This window comes from Vigna umbellata, chromosome 2, assembly GCF_029865625.1.
Source record: "Vigna umbellata cultivar VRB3 chromosome 2, Vumbellata_1.0, whole genome shotgun sequence".
NCBI classification, from domain to species: Eukaryota; Viridiplantae; Streptophyta; class Magnoliopsida; order Fabales; family Fabaceae; genus Vigna; species Vigna umbellata.
Genome location: NC_142166.1, coordinates 17,057,483 through 17,073,262, shown reverse-complemented (window position 1 = coordinate 17,073,262; position 15,780 = coordinate 17,057,483).

The following is a 15,780-nucleotide window of genomic DNA, read 5'->3' as shown; positions in this document are numbered from 1 at the left end:
TGATATAAAGAAGCGCAAGAAGAAGATGTGAGACACGATAATAGAGAACATTGTGTTATATGTTTGGATGAGTTTTATCTAATTGATCTCTTCTCACAAACACGTTAATTATCACATTATGCATTGGAAAACAAAAAAAAATGAAGAGAAAACGACTTTTCTCGTTGATTTGATCAAGTGAGGACCATGTATAGTTTTGCCAAATTGTTTGTTAGCTTTTGCAAGCGAGACATAAACGTTCATAAGGGTCCACAAAACAAGCACGAGACACCCTTAATTAATTTGTCCACACACATTGTGTTCATTTATTACAAACTGGACAGTTCGGTGGCATACTGAGTGTCCCTTCCTCCCCTGCACAAATGTTTTTGTCTCTATTTTCTCTCTTTCAAAGTGCGAATCGGGATGCATGAAGCCCAGTCTCGAGACAAACATAGCCAGCTATTTATGTTCTGTGAGACTCTGTTACTTGTCAACTGTTATAATTATTAGTTTGTTTCTCAGTTAGTTAATTTATTTGTGAGTTCATCTCAGATTTTTGCTAATAGTTTGTTGGATATTAGTTAACAATAGATTTTTTTTTTTTCTTATTGAAAGTTGTAGTGAAAATCATGGAATAGTGCATGTTATATTTCATAATAACCAATATTTTGATTCCTTATTCTGTGTTTTAAAAGCACTAACATTTTCTATATAGTAACTGGTAAAACCAATTCCATTCATTCATACATGCTTACTAAAATCAAATCAAATTATTGATGGGAATTTTAATAAAATGAATATTATAATACTTTGATTTCAGAGGTAAGTGAAAAGTAAATTGAAAAGAGAGAAAACTTATATATGATTGATCATGTGATTTTTTTTAATTCAAATATAAATTTATTTTTCTAATATGTGTGACTACATACATTTACATTTTGTGGATGAATATGGATTATATATATATATATATATATATATATATATATATATATATATATATATATATATATATATATATATTTATTTGTGTACTTTGAATGTTTGAATGTTTGGTGAACTTCAACTAAATGACAATGATTGGGGAAACCTTTTTTAATCCACAGCCTTAATAAATGGAAGACCTCATGGTAATTTGGATTTCTCTAATAGAGAATATATTATTTTCGAAAGTAAAAAGAGAGAAATGTAAAAAGTGTTATGCTCGGAAATGGATTATATCAAATTATTATTTGGTACAATTTATCAAACCATTTCAAATGAAAGAAACTATCCTTTTTTTTTAATGTATTTCCCATCTTCTCTTTGCAAAATGGAATCAAACTTGTTCTATTTTAAGATTTTAATATTTGATGGCTTGTACTCTACATTGGCCATAGACACTATATTCCCATCAAAGCACAAAGACAGCTCTCAAATCAGAAATCATGATGAAATTAAGATGTATCAGAGATCGAATCTTGAAAATAACAGTGAAACTCAAGATTTGAGTCATCCTATGATCTAATACATGTTGACAGACATGATTAACCTACATGGACAATTTTCTTATAACGATGAAACCAATGGAATGATTTATTTTATACAAATTAAAAATAAAAATTAATATTGTCGTATATCTACTTCACAACTTTTCTCTATCGTAGTCAGTTAGTTTATAGTATTATCTTATTTTCCATGTAATAAAGTAAAATCATTTATCTAAAATTCACATTTAAGGTAAAAATATATTATATAATATTATGAAATTGTCGAATGAAAATATAATGTGTTAAATCAATCATTAAAATAGGATATAGAGATAGGTTTGGTTAGGTAGCTGAGGCAAAGAAAGAGTTGTTAGGTGGTTGGAGTAATGGAGAGAGATGGTCCAAAAGGAAGTGAAGGATCCAAATGCATGTTAAGCAGGAGCCAGAAAAAGCACTGTTTTTGTAGCTGCTTTTCCATGTTGATATTTGGATTCACAAATTGCAAAGCAAACTGCAGAGAAATAATGACACTACATGACATTGGGCTAAAGGCGGACACACATTTTAATAGTACACTTTTTCTATTTTAAAATAAGTACTTCTAATTTTTTAAATAATAATTATTTTCTCCTTTTTTAACCACTTTTTATACATTTACCTATAGTTTTAAATATAATGAATGTAGTGTTATTTATAATAAAAAATTAAAGATATTTTTCTAAAAGTTTGTATTTCTTGAATATCTTTTACTTAAGTTAAAAATAATAGGTAGTAAATGGTAGGAATATAAATAATAAGGGATTTAACATAATATAGTATATTTGGTCAGGTATATATTAAACATGTGCGTGCGTTTTTTTTTATAAATTAAGAAAATTGTTATAAAAAATATTGGGAGACATCAAAGATTTCTTTAATCTGATATAAGTTACATAAATTATATTTATTTTTCATTTAGATTTGAAGTATTATTACCATTGGATAGTATTACCATTGGTCAGTTTCAATGAATTTATATAAATCATTGTTCATGAAGAAGGACATGGAAAGTAGCAAAACAATTTTAGTTTATCTAATATTTAAATATTTATCTTTATGAATCCCTTAATATGGCTTTATTTTTTAAAATTAATTATATATTATATTTAAAGATATTTGAGGTCTTTATAAAATTATAAATATATAATTACTTGTAATATTATATATTTTTAATTTCTTATTTATATTTGTACAATGAACCTACGATTTATTATATTATAATAGTTAAAATCATTTATATTCATAATTATGTTATTATTCGTTTTTTCAATTGTTTTATATAAATAGAAAGATAAAAACTTGAGAATAAGAAATTAATTAGTGGGAAGTTTTTTTAGTAAAGAGTTTACTCAATTAGTACGTCAAGAAATAATTCAATATTTTGAATTTATTCAACGAGATCATGATAAATCTTTGAAAACTCCAAACCAATCATGTAACTTTCTTATCAACAAGATATAAATTTGTTGAAGAGATTTAACAAGAAGATGATGTCAGGTAATAAAACCTTTGAAAATTCATTGTGATGTAATTTTTTGTCAATTAGGTGTCAAATTTGTTAAAAGAACAATTATTTATGTACATAAAAAAAAATAAAGATTACTTCTATGAGAAGAAATGTTACAGGTTATGGGATTGTTAATGGCGAGCATTGAAAAAATTTTAAACTAAGTTTTACATTCTTCTTATTGAAATTGTGTTCCAAATAATTTGGAGTACTTAATCTTCGTGTTCTGTGTAGTTTATTTGTATTTCAGTTTATATTTTTTTGATGCTTTCATCTTCTACACCTTATTTTTTTTTTTAATTATCATTCATTTGTTTTAGTTTCATATGAGACTTAATATTTGGTGCTTTTCTCATTCTTGCATAAGTTTTCTTTGTGCAAATCTTTCGTTAAAAATGATAGAATTAGTCATTTTTCAAGGTTTAGGATATAATCACAAAGGAGATAGGATTTGAGTAAAGTAAGCTTTTGAATGGAAGATTGTGAAATAAACTGTAAGGACCTAGAAAATAGAGTATTAGAGCAGATAGGTGTATTAAAATAATGAGACAAATTATTTTATTTAAAAATAATCTTATAATATAAATTGGATTTTTATAAACACGTCTCATTATTCTAAGAACACTTCATCTCTCTAGAACACTATTCCTCTGAGTTCTCTGACTTCTCTCTACCTTATCTCACTGCTGAGTTATTTGTTCGACGATCAGGAGGTGCCTAGGCGATCATGGCGTTGAAGGCTTCGATCTTAACCGATCAATTCTGTGATTTTAGCTGGTAAGCTGTTTGTCCCCTTTCTCCTCTTGTTCTTGATTCTGAATCATGCAAAGTAGTGTTGTTACATGTGTCTCACAGTTTTCTTCTTCAATTTAGGTTCTAAGAGCTGTTTTCTATCACCAATTGGTGAGTTGTAGGTTTCTGTTGAGTTTCCTTGTAGAGCAAGGTACGGTTGGAGCGACTCTGTGAGTTGGGCTGTTAATCTCTGAGGTAAGGGAAGCTAGGTTGTTATTTTAGTTAGTAGTTTGTTTTGTGTGTGATAAATTCTATGTTATAGTGTTGTTTGAGTTGAAAATTAGGTTTTGAGTAGGTTTAATCGTATGTTCTTTGAATGTCAAATTGTGAAAATTGTGAAATGATGATTGTGAACTAAATTGGATGTTGTGTGCTGTTGTAATTGAATATACTAATGTAAGTAATATGTTATAGTGGTGATCAAATAAAATGTGAAGTGAATTGTAGTTGTTTAGTATAATTTTGGAGGAAGTGAGGTAGTGAATTTGAGAAATTGATGTCAAATGCTAATATAGTCTGTTTGGGTAGTTTAGGTAAGTTGTATGTGACTTGTTTGAGTCATCAAAATGGTCAAAAACAGGTTCAAAGTGGTAAATGGGAATTTGAGTTTCTATGTTAATGAAGTTGAGGTTTTAGAGTAGGATTTGGTGCATAAACACATTATATGGATGTTAGTAAGGTTTAGAATCACTTAGTCAAGTCTAATTAAGTATATAAAACAATCTAAGGGTGTTAGAAGTTGGAAAAAATGTTTACAATTGGTAAGTTGTGGTTGAGTTGCATAATTCTGCAGAATTTCGTTCTGTAGAATTTCGTTCTACAGATTATGCAGACTCGCTATGCAAATGGATTCGCATAGCGAGTCACCTTGGCGAGATGCTCTTTGCCAAGGCATTCGCAGAGCGAATGGGTGCGCTATCCGAATGGATTGCGAGGGTTGCTTTCTATTTGATGATTTGCATAGCGAATCAAGTCGCTATCCTACTGGTTGTGGTCTAGGGCTATTATTCATTTTATTCGAACAACAAATGGGTTTCGCTTTGCGAGTGTTTGGGGAGCCTGAGCCATTGTCTGGGGCTCTCGCATAGCGAACTGAGACGCTATGCAAGGGGTCTGGGGTCTGTTTCAAGTCGCGGTTTATTCCCATAGCGAGTATAACCGCTATGCGAATGGTTTAGAGGATGGGGTCTCTGTCTGAGGATTCGCACAGCGAGCTATGTCGCTGTGCGAGAAGCCTCTAGTTTCGCTATGCGAATGTGTGCGTTGTGCGAGGGGTTCAGTTTTAGTTCACTTTTATTTTGATCTTAAGTTGTTTTAAATGAAACATTGAGTACTTTATGAAGTAAGTTGACGTTGTATTATGTAATATCATTGGTTATTGATGTATGTTGTATTTCAAAGTGTAAGTTGATGATTTCAAAGTGTAAAGTTCAAAGTATGGTTAATGGACGTAATTCCATGATCCTCAAGGGGAGGATACATGGTGGTGCCCTATGTTGTGATTCAAAGTGCAATCTCTAGTTGAGATTCAAGTAAGTTTAGAATGAATGCAGGAGCTTAGTCTGTGGGATTATCCTGAAACTCTAATGGTCTTTCATTCTCAAGTAGAGAGGATTAATCCATGTCGTGAGGAGTAGTAGAAGGTCCTAGTCTTGGGTGCTTCCAGTATGGCCCAAGGTGAGTGATAACGGACTAACCTCGTGAGTGTGGTAGGGTAAAACCCATTGGAAATGGCTTTGCAAAGCAGTAGAAGCCACCATGAGTGCACGACCCGTCATAGCTCGACAATCATTCTAAGTCTGGACAGTCAAAGTCAGTGTGGTGTTATGTGTGAAGAGTTTATGTGATGTGAATGAATAGTATGATTGTATGAAGTTAAATAAATTAGTGTATGATTAACCTTTGTTTAAACTAGCTTACCTTGTTGTGTGTTGTGTTTTGTATATGTTGATGTTCTTTCTTCTGCAATGATCATCCTTTGGATGTGAGCAGCGGAAGAAGAGGTTTCTCTAAAGCAAGCATTGGATGAAGGTGATGTTGCGGAGTAGTTGGCTTAGTTTAGTAGAATCTTGTATATAGTTTTGAGTCTCCTATAGTATGTATATAAAGTTTTAAATTTATAGTTGTTTTTGGATGACTGTAAAGGTAACACTTTATATTTTAGATGGATAACTGTAATACTTCATCATGCATGTAGCTTCTCTTTAATATAGTTTATACTATATATTTTGGGATGTTACATAAACTCTATTGAAATTTTAATGGTTATTAAGTTGACTTTATGAAATGCAACCTTAATTATCTCTTTATTTTATCATAACAACTTTGTATACTAACAAATTCTTTGAAAAAATTATGAAAATGTGCTTATCTTGTTTGTGTTAATGTTAGGATTGTAGTTAGTTTATTTATATCAATCTTTTAGTCAAAGCTCATTAGTCTTTACTAGTAGATTTTCAACCTGTCTGAACCAATACAAATTCATGTAGATGTGACTTGATTTATCAACTATATTACATCAATTGGTACACTTCCAAGGTTTTAACAAGTTTTATGATGTCATTGCCATGGATTTGTCCCTAGTTTAAGTAATTTGTTCAACATTTACCATATTAGAAATTTGTTGTATTCGTTTCTTAAATAATTGTATTGCTCTTTAATTCTTGTAAATAACACTTTTTATACGTTTTTTCTAATGTATTCTTATATTTGGAGAGGTTCAAACTAATAAACTATATTCAATATTTTCGACGACAATTAAAATAGACATGTGAGAACGGTCTTTCAATTGTCATTGTTTTAATTGTTGTTGAAAGTTCAAACAAAACGACGACAATTGTGAGAGCAATCGTAAAAGTATAAAATAATGACAGTAAATGAGAATCGTTGTTCAAAGTAGAGAAAAAAAAATTACTCGAGAAACAACAACAATTGTCTTAAACAATCATCGTTAAAAGTGTGTTTTTTTAAATTTCATATTTGTTTTTTGAAGCCTACAATTCCTGCATAAATTTTCAAAATTCATTTTAGAGTTATATTTTTTTATTATACTTTTAAAAGAATTACTGAGAATGGATACGAGAATATTATGTCATCAAGTGCTTGAGCAACTAGTCACAAGTTATCAACTCCACTGGAAGCAAGGAGTAAAAACAAAATAGTTTTACTATATAATTTCAAACACTTGTTCGTGTACATGTCACTCATTTTCATACTGATGAACATACTCGCGATTTGTCCAACAAAAAACCACATTCTTATAAAAGCACAAAATAGATTTAATTACCACATTCTTATAAAAGCACAAAATAGATTTAATTACCACATTCCAGTTCTCCTACCCTAAATAAAGAAAATAATATAGGTAAAACAACCTAATCTGGAGCACGATGGAGAATACCTCTCATGAAAAGTGCATGGGGTTTTGAAAGGCCATCGGTTGATGAAGAAGGGCATTGTGTGGTGAGGAGGAGACTCGCTGTGAGGGTTGTGTGACACAATGTGGAATGTGGAGAGCTTTGCGAAAGAAACTCTTGGAACATTATGGAGTGATTTTTTATTGGAGTAGTTCACAACTAGTAGAGACTTGCAGAGGTTCATCATAAGTGGTGGTGGCGACTATGAAAATGCAGAGGAAGAGAAAACAAATGTGTAAGAGGAAAATGAAATTTGCGCAAGAAAAATAAGCTCCCGCTTCTTTTTTTTTCATGATGTTAGTTTTTTAATTGTCGTTGTTTGACGTTGTGGAAATCCCTTTTTGCATTAATGAATTTTCTTTTCTCGTTTAGTATGTTTACTATAGTAGAAGGTCTTTTAGACTTTATATTAATCTTGCAACTTGGAGGAGATTCATTATTTCTCATATGGAGTTGTGGCTGTTAGAGTATAACAATATATTTCTTAAGCTATGTGTAACTTAAATGGTATCATTGGTTTCTAAGACTTATACTAACATTCCACTACACTAAACTTAATAAGTTGAGATGAAAAGATTATTTGAGATTTCTGAAAGATGAGATCACTTTTACCTATAATAAGTATCTCATACCTATGAATATTTCTTTCCCTTTTCGGTTTATTATTTTTTCTACTCACTTTCAACTTCTACTTACTTTCAACTTCTACTTACTCTAGTCTATTTTTTTTTTCAACATTTGTAGTGTTAGAGTATAACAATATACTTCTTAAGCTATGTGTAACTTGAATGGTATCATTTGTTTCTAAGACTTATACTAACTTCCACTACACTAAACTAATAAGTTGAGATTGAAAGATTATTTGAGATTTCTGAAAGATGTGATCACTTTTACCTATAATAAGTATCTCATACCTATGAATATGTCTTTCCCTTTTCGGTTTATTTTTTATTTTTTTTCTACTCACTTTCAACTTCTACTTACTTTCAACTTCTACTTACTCTAGTTTATTTTTTTTTTAAATTTGTAGTGTTAGAGTATAACAATATACTTCTTAAGCTGTGTAACTTGAATGGTATAATTGGTTTCTAAGACTTATACTAACATTACACTACACTAAACTTAGTTGAGATGAAAAGATTATTTGAGATTTCTGAAAGATGTGATCACTTTTACCTATAATAAGTATCTGAGATCTATGAATATGTCTTTCCCTTTTCGGTTGATTTTTTATTTTTTTTTCTACTCACTTTTAACTTCTACTTACTTTAGTTTATTTTTTTTTTCAACATTTGTAGTTTATTTTCTAGAAGTTTTTATTTTAATTTGCAAAATTTTTACCTTTGCAAATTAATTTTTCAAGATTTTTTAAACCTCCAGAAATACATTCACCACAACCTTTATGCATATGTTTATAATAACATTTGATATCTTATTTATATTGCAGAGGATTTTAACATCTCTTTTTGGTATTGTTACTTTTCGAAGGTTTAAAACTTCCTTTATTTACAACTATTTTGTTACCTGGATTTAAAACCATCATTGAGTTAGGTATTTGATATTTTTTTATCAAATTTGAAAGGAATGGACCATAAAGTAGTGACTTTTGTTGTGTTATGATCATTCGAAAAAAAATTATATAAATGTTAAATACATTATATATATATTTTGATAAAGTAATATATTTAAACAAAATAAACCAAAATTCAAATTAGAAACGAAAGCCAAATATAACATTTAGTTTGGCTTAACCTATTGATGTTTGTACTATGTAAGACAAACTAGAACTATCAAAAAAATCACAAAGAAGACTTAAAATAGTAAATTAGACAATTAACTTTGTGGGATAAACTTTTGTATATAATTTTATTGTATTATTTCATTTAAAATCTTAATTTATTTGCACCAAATAAAAATTTGTACTTCAATTTAAATATTTATGATGGTTGTAATTTATTTTTATTTTCGTTTTATCTTACAAAAACTCAATTCAGACTAGGTTAAAAAAAATTATTAAAATTTTGTCATAAAAAAAACATACTTTTAAAAAATTATAAACACCTCACGTTTATAAAATTTAAAAAATTCAACTTCATATTTATAAAATCTATATTTTAATTAAAATTAACAAAAATATAAAAATCTAGTAACTTCACATACACGAATCATCACTAAAACAAAACAAAACTTAACTTAAAAAAATACCGCGATATATTAACAATCACTTGTTAATAACATTTTGATAACGTCCACATGTCAGCATGATATTGGGCCGTTTAAATTTTTTTTTTCCGTTAGATGTTACTTGGAAAGGTGTTTTGGGTGATTGATTTTTGATTATGAAAATACCCCTACCATTTTAATAGTGAAAAACGTCTTCATTCTCTCTCCATTCTCCATTTTGGTTTTCAAGCGTACTCTCTTCAACCTCTCTCATTTCTCTCCTTTCTCTCTCACGAAGCAAAATTGGTCATCTTCTCCTACAAGGCAACCCGCGAGACTCCAGTAAAACAATGGAAAACTCATGTGATTTCGGTGACATGAGCAAGGTATTCCCTTTTCTCTTTCTCTTTTCCCTTTATCCTTTTTCCATTTCCCCTTTAGCATGTTGGATGTACCCATTTCCATTTCCAGTTTTCCCTTTGGTTATTAATTTATTTTTCATGCAGTTGTGTGTGCGATATTCTTTCAAAATCAAGTTTGTTGGTGCTTTGAATGGAAGATTGACTTAGGAGCAGGGGAATGTTTACTTGATATAATTATGGAATGTCTACTTTGTCATTAATATTTTTAACGATTATTGTAATGGATTGTATTAAAATTTTCCAATTCACAACATCTTCTTTCAATGTTAATATTTATGGATTGAACCAACCTATGTTATCAACATGGAATGTTAATGGATTTGACCAACCATGAACATTAAAATCACTCACACATATAAAAAATTGGAAAAGTGACCAAAAACAAAGGCAAAACCATGTTGGGGAGTTCAGTTCTCTCAACTGAGGAGGGACGTTGAACTTTCTGTACAAAATGCCCCTAGGCCTCTAGTAATACATTACAAAATTCTTGTAATCGATTACCAGAAAATCACCAGCAATGCTCATGGATCTCATCTAACTTACATGAAAGAACTTAAGTGACTTTTTGTCAACAATTCAATGGCCTAGTGTGTTCATTGGTGCACTAAACACCACCCATGACCATTAAACTCACTTACCCATCTAAAAAATTGCCAAAAGTGACCAAGAACACAGGCAAAACCATGTTGGGGAATCCAGTTCTCCCAACTGGGGAGTGGCGTTGAACTTTCAGTACAAATGCCCCGCAAGCCTCTGGTAATCGGTTACAAGACCCCTGTAATCGATTACCAGGGCAGAAAATGACAATAATGCCCATGGAGCTCATCTAACTTACATGAAAGCACATAAATTATCTTTTTTTCTCAACAATTCAATGGCCTAATGTGTTCATTGGTGTACTAAACACCACCCATGACCATTAAATTTACTCACCCTTCTCAAATAAGAAACATGAAACAATAACTTGAAAGTAAACTCATTTAGGAAGCTTAGAAAAACGTTTTTTTGGACAATGAACTACATTTAGTACAGTAGTCTAAAAATTATGAGTTAGTAGTCATTTGAAATATCTTTGAGTCTAGATTCCAACAAAACAAGACTAACTCATTTGGAGTTCGGTGGAGAAAGATACGAGCAAAACAACCAAAAAAGGTAAGAGCTTGCAAAAATGTATAAAACGTTAACTTTAAGGAATTAACTTACCTACTCAGATGTTCAAAAGTTACATATTAATAGTCATTGGAAAGATTTTTTAGTCTATTTTCTAATAAAAAAAGAATCGCATCATTTGAAGGTTTATGGAAAAAGTTATGATTAAAATAGTCATCAAAGATCAAAGTTGACAACACGTTATCGTATATGTATATCTTTCCCTCTTGTTCACAAATCTATTATTTATTGAAAATGCCTTTTAAAATTTGTGCATTGTAACAACTTTAGATGACATATTTCTTAATTAATAAAATGAAAAATTTTTTAGTGACACTCCGACAAGGGGTCTTACAACAATGATCATGCACCTTAGCTTAGTTGGAGAAAACCACATAAATTGACATTTTTTGAAGAAATCAATGGCCTAACCTCATCATTGGTGCAAGGAACACACCCAACAACATTGAACTCACACACCTATCTCAAAAAATGGAAAAATTCAACGAAAATAAAGAAAAAAATCATCATGGGGAGTGTTGTGGTTCCAGCTCGGGAGTAACATTGAACTTTCTGTACAAATGTCCCCCGAGCCTCTGGTAATCGATTACAAGACCCTTGTAATCGAGTACCAGGGAGAAAATGGTCAGCAATGATAATGAACCTCATTTAGCTTACATGAAATCACTTAAGTGACCTTTTTATTCAACAATTCAATGGCCTAGTGTGTTCATTGGTGCACTAAATACCACCATTGACCATTAAACTCACTCACCCATCTAAAATATTGCAAAAAGTAACCAAGAACACAGGAAAAACCATGCTGGGGAGTCCATTTTTCCCAATTGGGGAGTGGCGTTGAAGTTTCTGTACAAATGCCCCACAGGCCTCTGGTAATTGATTACAAGACTCCTGTAATCATCTACCAGGGCACAAAATGGCCAACTATGCTCATGGCCCTCATCTAACTTACATCAAATAAGAAACATGAAACAATAACTTGAAAGTAAACTCATTTAGGAAGCTTAGAAATACATTATTTTTGGAAAATTAACTGCATCTAGTACATTGATCTAAAAATTATGAGTTAGTAGTCATTAGAAAGCTCTTTGAGTCTACATTCCAAAAAACAATAATCAACTCATTTGGAGTTTGGTGGAGAAAGTTACGAGTAAAACAACCAGCAAAGGTCAGAGTTGACAAGAATATATAAAACGTTAAATTTAAGGAATTAATTGTACCTAATCAGATGTCAAAAAATTACAAATTAATAGTCATTGGAAATAATTTTGAGTCTATTTTCTGATAAAAAAAGAATCGCATCATTTGGAGGTGTGTGGAAAAAGTTATGATTAAAATAGTCAGCAAATTTCAAAGTTGATAACTCGTTATCTTATATGTATATCTTCCCTCTTGTTCACAAATCTATTATTTATTGAAAATGCCTTTTAAAATTTGTGCATTGTAACAACTTTAGATGAAATATTTCTTAATTAATAAAATGAAATTTTTTCTGTGACACTCCGAGAAGGGGTGTTACAACAATGGTCATGCACCTTAGCTTAGTTGGAGAAAACCTCCTAAATTGACATTGTTTTGAAGAAATCAATGGCCTAACCTCATCATTTGTGCAAGGAACACACCCAACAACATTGAACTCACTCACTCATCTAAAAAAATGGAAAAATTCAACAAAAATAGAGCAAAAACCATCATGGGGTGTGCTGTCATTCCAACTTGGGAGTGATATTGAACTTTCTGTACAAATGGCTTCCGACCCTCTGGTAATCGATTACAAGACCCCTGTAATCGATTACCAAGGTAGAAAATGGTCAGCAATGATAATGGACATCATCTAGCTTACATCAAAGCACTTAAGTGACATTTTTTTTGTCAACAATGCAATAGCCTAGTGTGTTCATTAGTGCACTAAACACCATCCATGACCGTTAAACTCACTTGCCCATCTAAAAAATTGAAAAAATTCACCAAGAACATAAGCAAAACCATGTTGGGGAGTCCAGTTCTCTCAACTGGGAAGTGACATTGAACTTTATGTACAAATGCCGCCCTGGGCTCTAGTAATCGATTACAAGACCATTGTAATCGATTACTAGGGCAGAAAATGGCCAACAATGCTCATGGACCTCATCTAACTTACACGAAACCACATAAATTATATTTTTTTGTCAACAATTTAATGGCCTAACGTGTTAATTAGTGCACTAAATAGCACCTAGGAACATTAAATTCACTCACTTATCTTAAATAAGAAACATGAAACAATAACTTGAAATTAAACTCATTTAGGAAGCTTAGAAAAACATTGCTTTTGAGAAATTAACTACATCTAGTATAATGGTCTAAAAATTATGAGTTAGTAGTAATTTGAAAGCTCTTTGAGTCTAGATTTCTACAAAATAAGAATAAACTCATTTGGAGTTCAATAGAGAAAGTTACTAGCAAAACAACTAGCAAATGTCAAAGCTGAGAACAATGTATAAAACGTTAACTTTAAGGAATTAACTGTACCTACTCAGATATCAAAATATTACAAATTAGTAGTAATTGGAAAGCTTCTTGAGTCTATTTTCTAATAAAAACGAATGACATCATTTGGGGTCTGTGGAAAAATTTATGATTAAAATAGTCAGCAAAGGTCAAAGTTGACAACACATTATCTTATATGTATATCTTTCCTTCTTGTTCACAAATCTATTATTTACTGAAAATGCCTTTAAAAATTTGTGTATTATAACAACATTAGATGACATATTTCTTTATTAATAAAATGAAAATTTTTCTTGTGACACTCTAAGAAGGGGTGTTACAATAGTGATCATGCATATCACCTTAGTTGGAGAAAATGGCTAGCAATGATAATGGACCTCATCTAGCTTACATGAAAGTACTTAACTGACATTTTTTGTCAACAATTCAATGGCATAACGTGTTCATTGGTGCACTAAACACCACCCATGACCATTAAATTGACTCATCCATCTAAAAAATTATAAAAAGTCACCTATAACTTAGCCAAAGCCATGTTGGGGAGTTCAGCTGGGAAGTGCCGTTGAACTTTTTGTCCAAATGTCCCCCTCTGGTAATGGATTACAAGACCCCTGTAATCAATTACCAGGGCATGACATGGGCACTAATAGTCATGGACTTCACCTAACTTGCTGCAAACAATTTAAATGAGCATTTTTCTCAATAATTGAACGACTTATGTTGTTCATTGGTTAAGTAAACACCACCCATGACCAATAAACTCAATCATCTATCAGAAAAAGTGGAAAAGGTCACCGAAAAACACAAACAAAGTAGATCAAAATTGAAATTTTATTCATATAATATCTGATACGTACATATTATCCAAAATCTATATTAATAACCTTTTGTATACTAAAACCTATACAAGGATCATACAATGAAAATCTCTACACATGTAATTAACATATAATTGAAAACCTATAATAATCCTAAGTCTTGCAGCACTTGTTCTCTTTGCGCGTTCTCTTCATGGTGCTACCAACCTTGACACTGTGCAAAGCCCAAACCTTTGACAAAGGACACACCTTTACTCATTAATGGAGAGCGAGACAAAGACGTAGAGGCGAAATGCAACGTTGGGGGAGGTCAAAATCGCAAGAGGGAAGAAGGGAAAATGGCTTCAACGAAAACAGAGAGAGAGTAAGAAAAGGAGAAATGTCGGAAGAAAAGAACGAGAATCGTGCTTATTTGACGAACTTCACCAGTGATAGGGAGAGGAAAAGCGAGATGAAGAGAGAATGAGAACTTCAGTGGAGAGACAGTGAGAGCAATGATGGAGAAAGAGTAAGATCAATGGTGGTATTCGCGAGAGGAAAGATGCAAAGTGCATAGAGGTTTTCTAAATGAAATCACAAAATCCCTTTTTGCTTCGCCAACTGCCCTTAACAACACATTACACTTTTTTTTAAAAAAAACTTTCAAAGTGACCAATCAATGTGCGCCACGTAGCATTGTCAAAAAGTTAGCAAAATTTGGTTGTTAAAGAAACATTTTCCTAAAAGAATAGGAAGTCAAGTGTATATATGACGAAACCTAAAAATTGAATTCGTCACATACATGAAAACTTCTATCTAAAATATATTATTAAAATCATCTTAGTAAACAACTGTAGAGGATTGTGTTGCATGTGACAGACTCTATATATAGTGGCTAATGTAGATGCCAAAGAGACTTAAGAATTTGAACACAAAACTCAATCACCAAAAACCCGGATTCAATTATCCAAGCACCTAAACCCCCACATCAACCTACAATCTCAAACTCTGAACCATAACTATTAGCTGCCATCTTTGTGAACACCTTCCTTCCTTTTCCACCCACTAATCCAACTCCTCAAGATATTCTCACCCATGTTCATCAACTAATTGTTGAGAACAATGTGCAACAAGATGCAAGAATGACTGCAATGTTTCAAGCAAACAGGGAAGAACAAAAAACCAACTTCTAAACCCTCCTAACCACTATCAACATTGCCCTTGCCCAGATCCTTCTTAAGATAAACCAATCAACATAAAAATATAATGTGAAAACTTCAAAATCGAAGAAATACCATGATCGTTATCTAATGACAATCAGAGAATAACACTATGTGAATATTTTTACAACACATAGACAACTCTTCCTTTCCATTTGATCCCAAGTACACCTACACTTACCAAAGAAAAAATTTAACCAAAACTTTACAACATTCTAGAGTATAAGAAAAACCAAATATAAACTTAAAGTATTTTTGACTTGAAGCGTCTCAAGGCATGAACTTAGAGTTCATTATATATCCATTATCACCC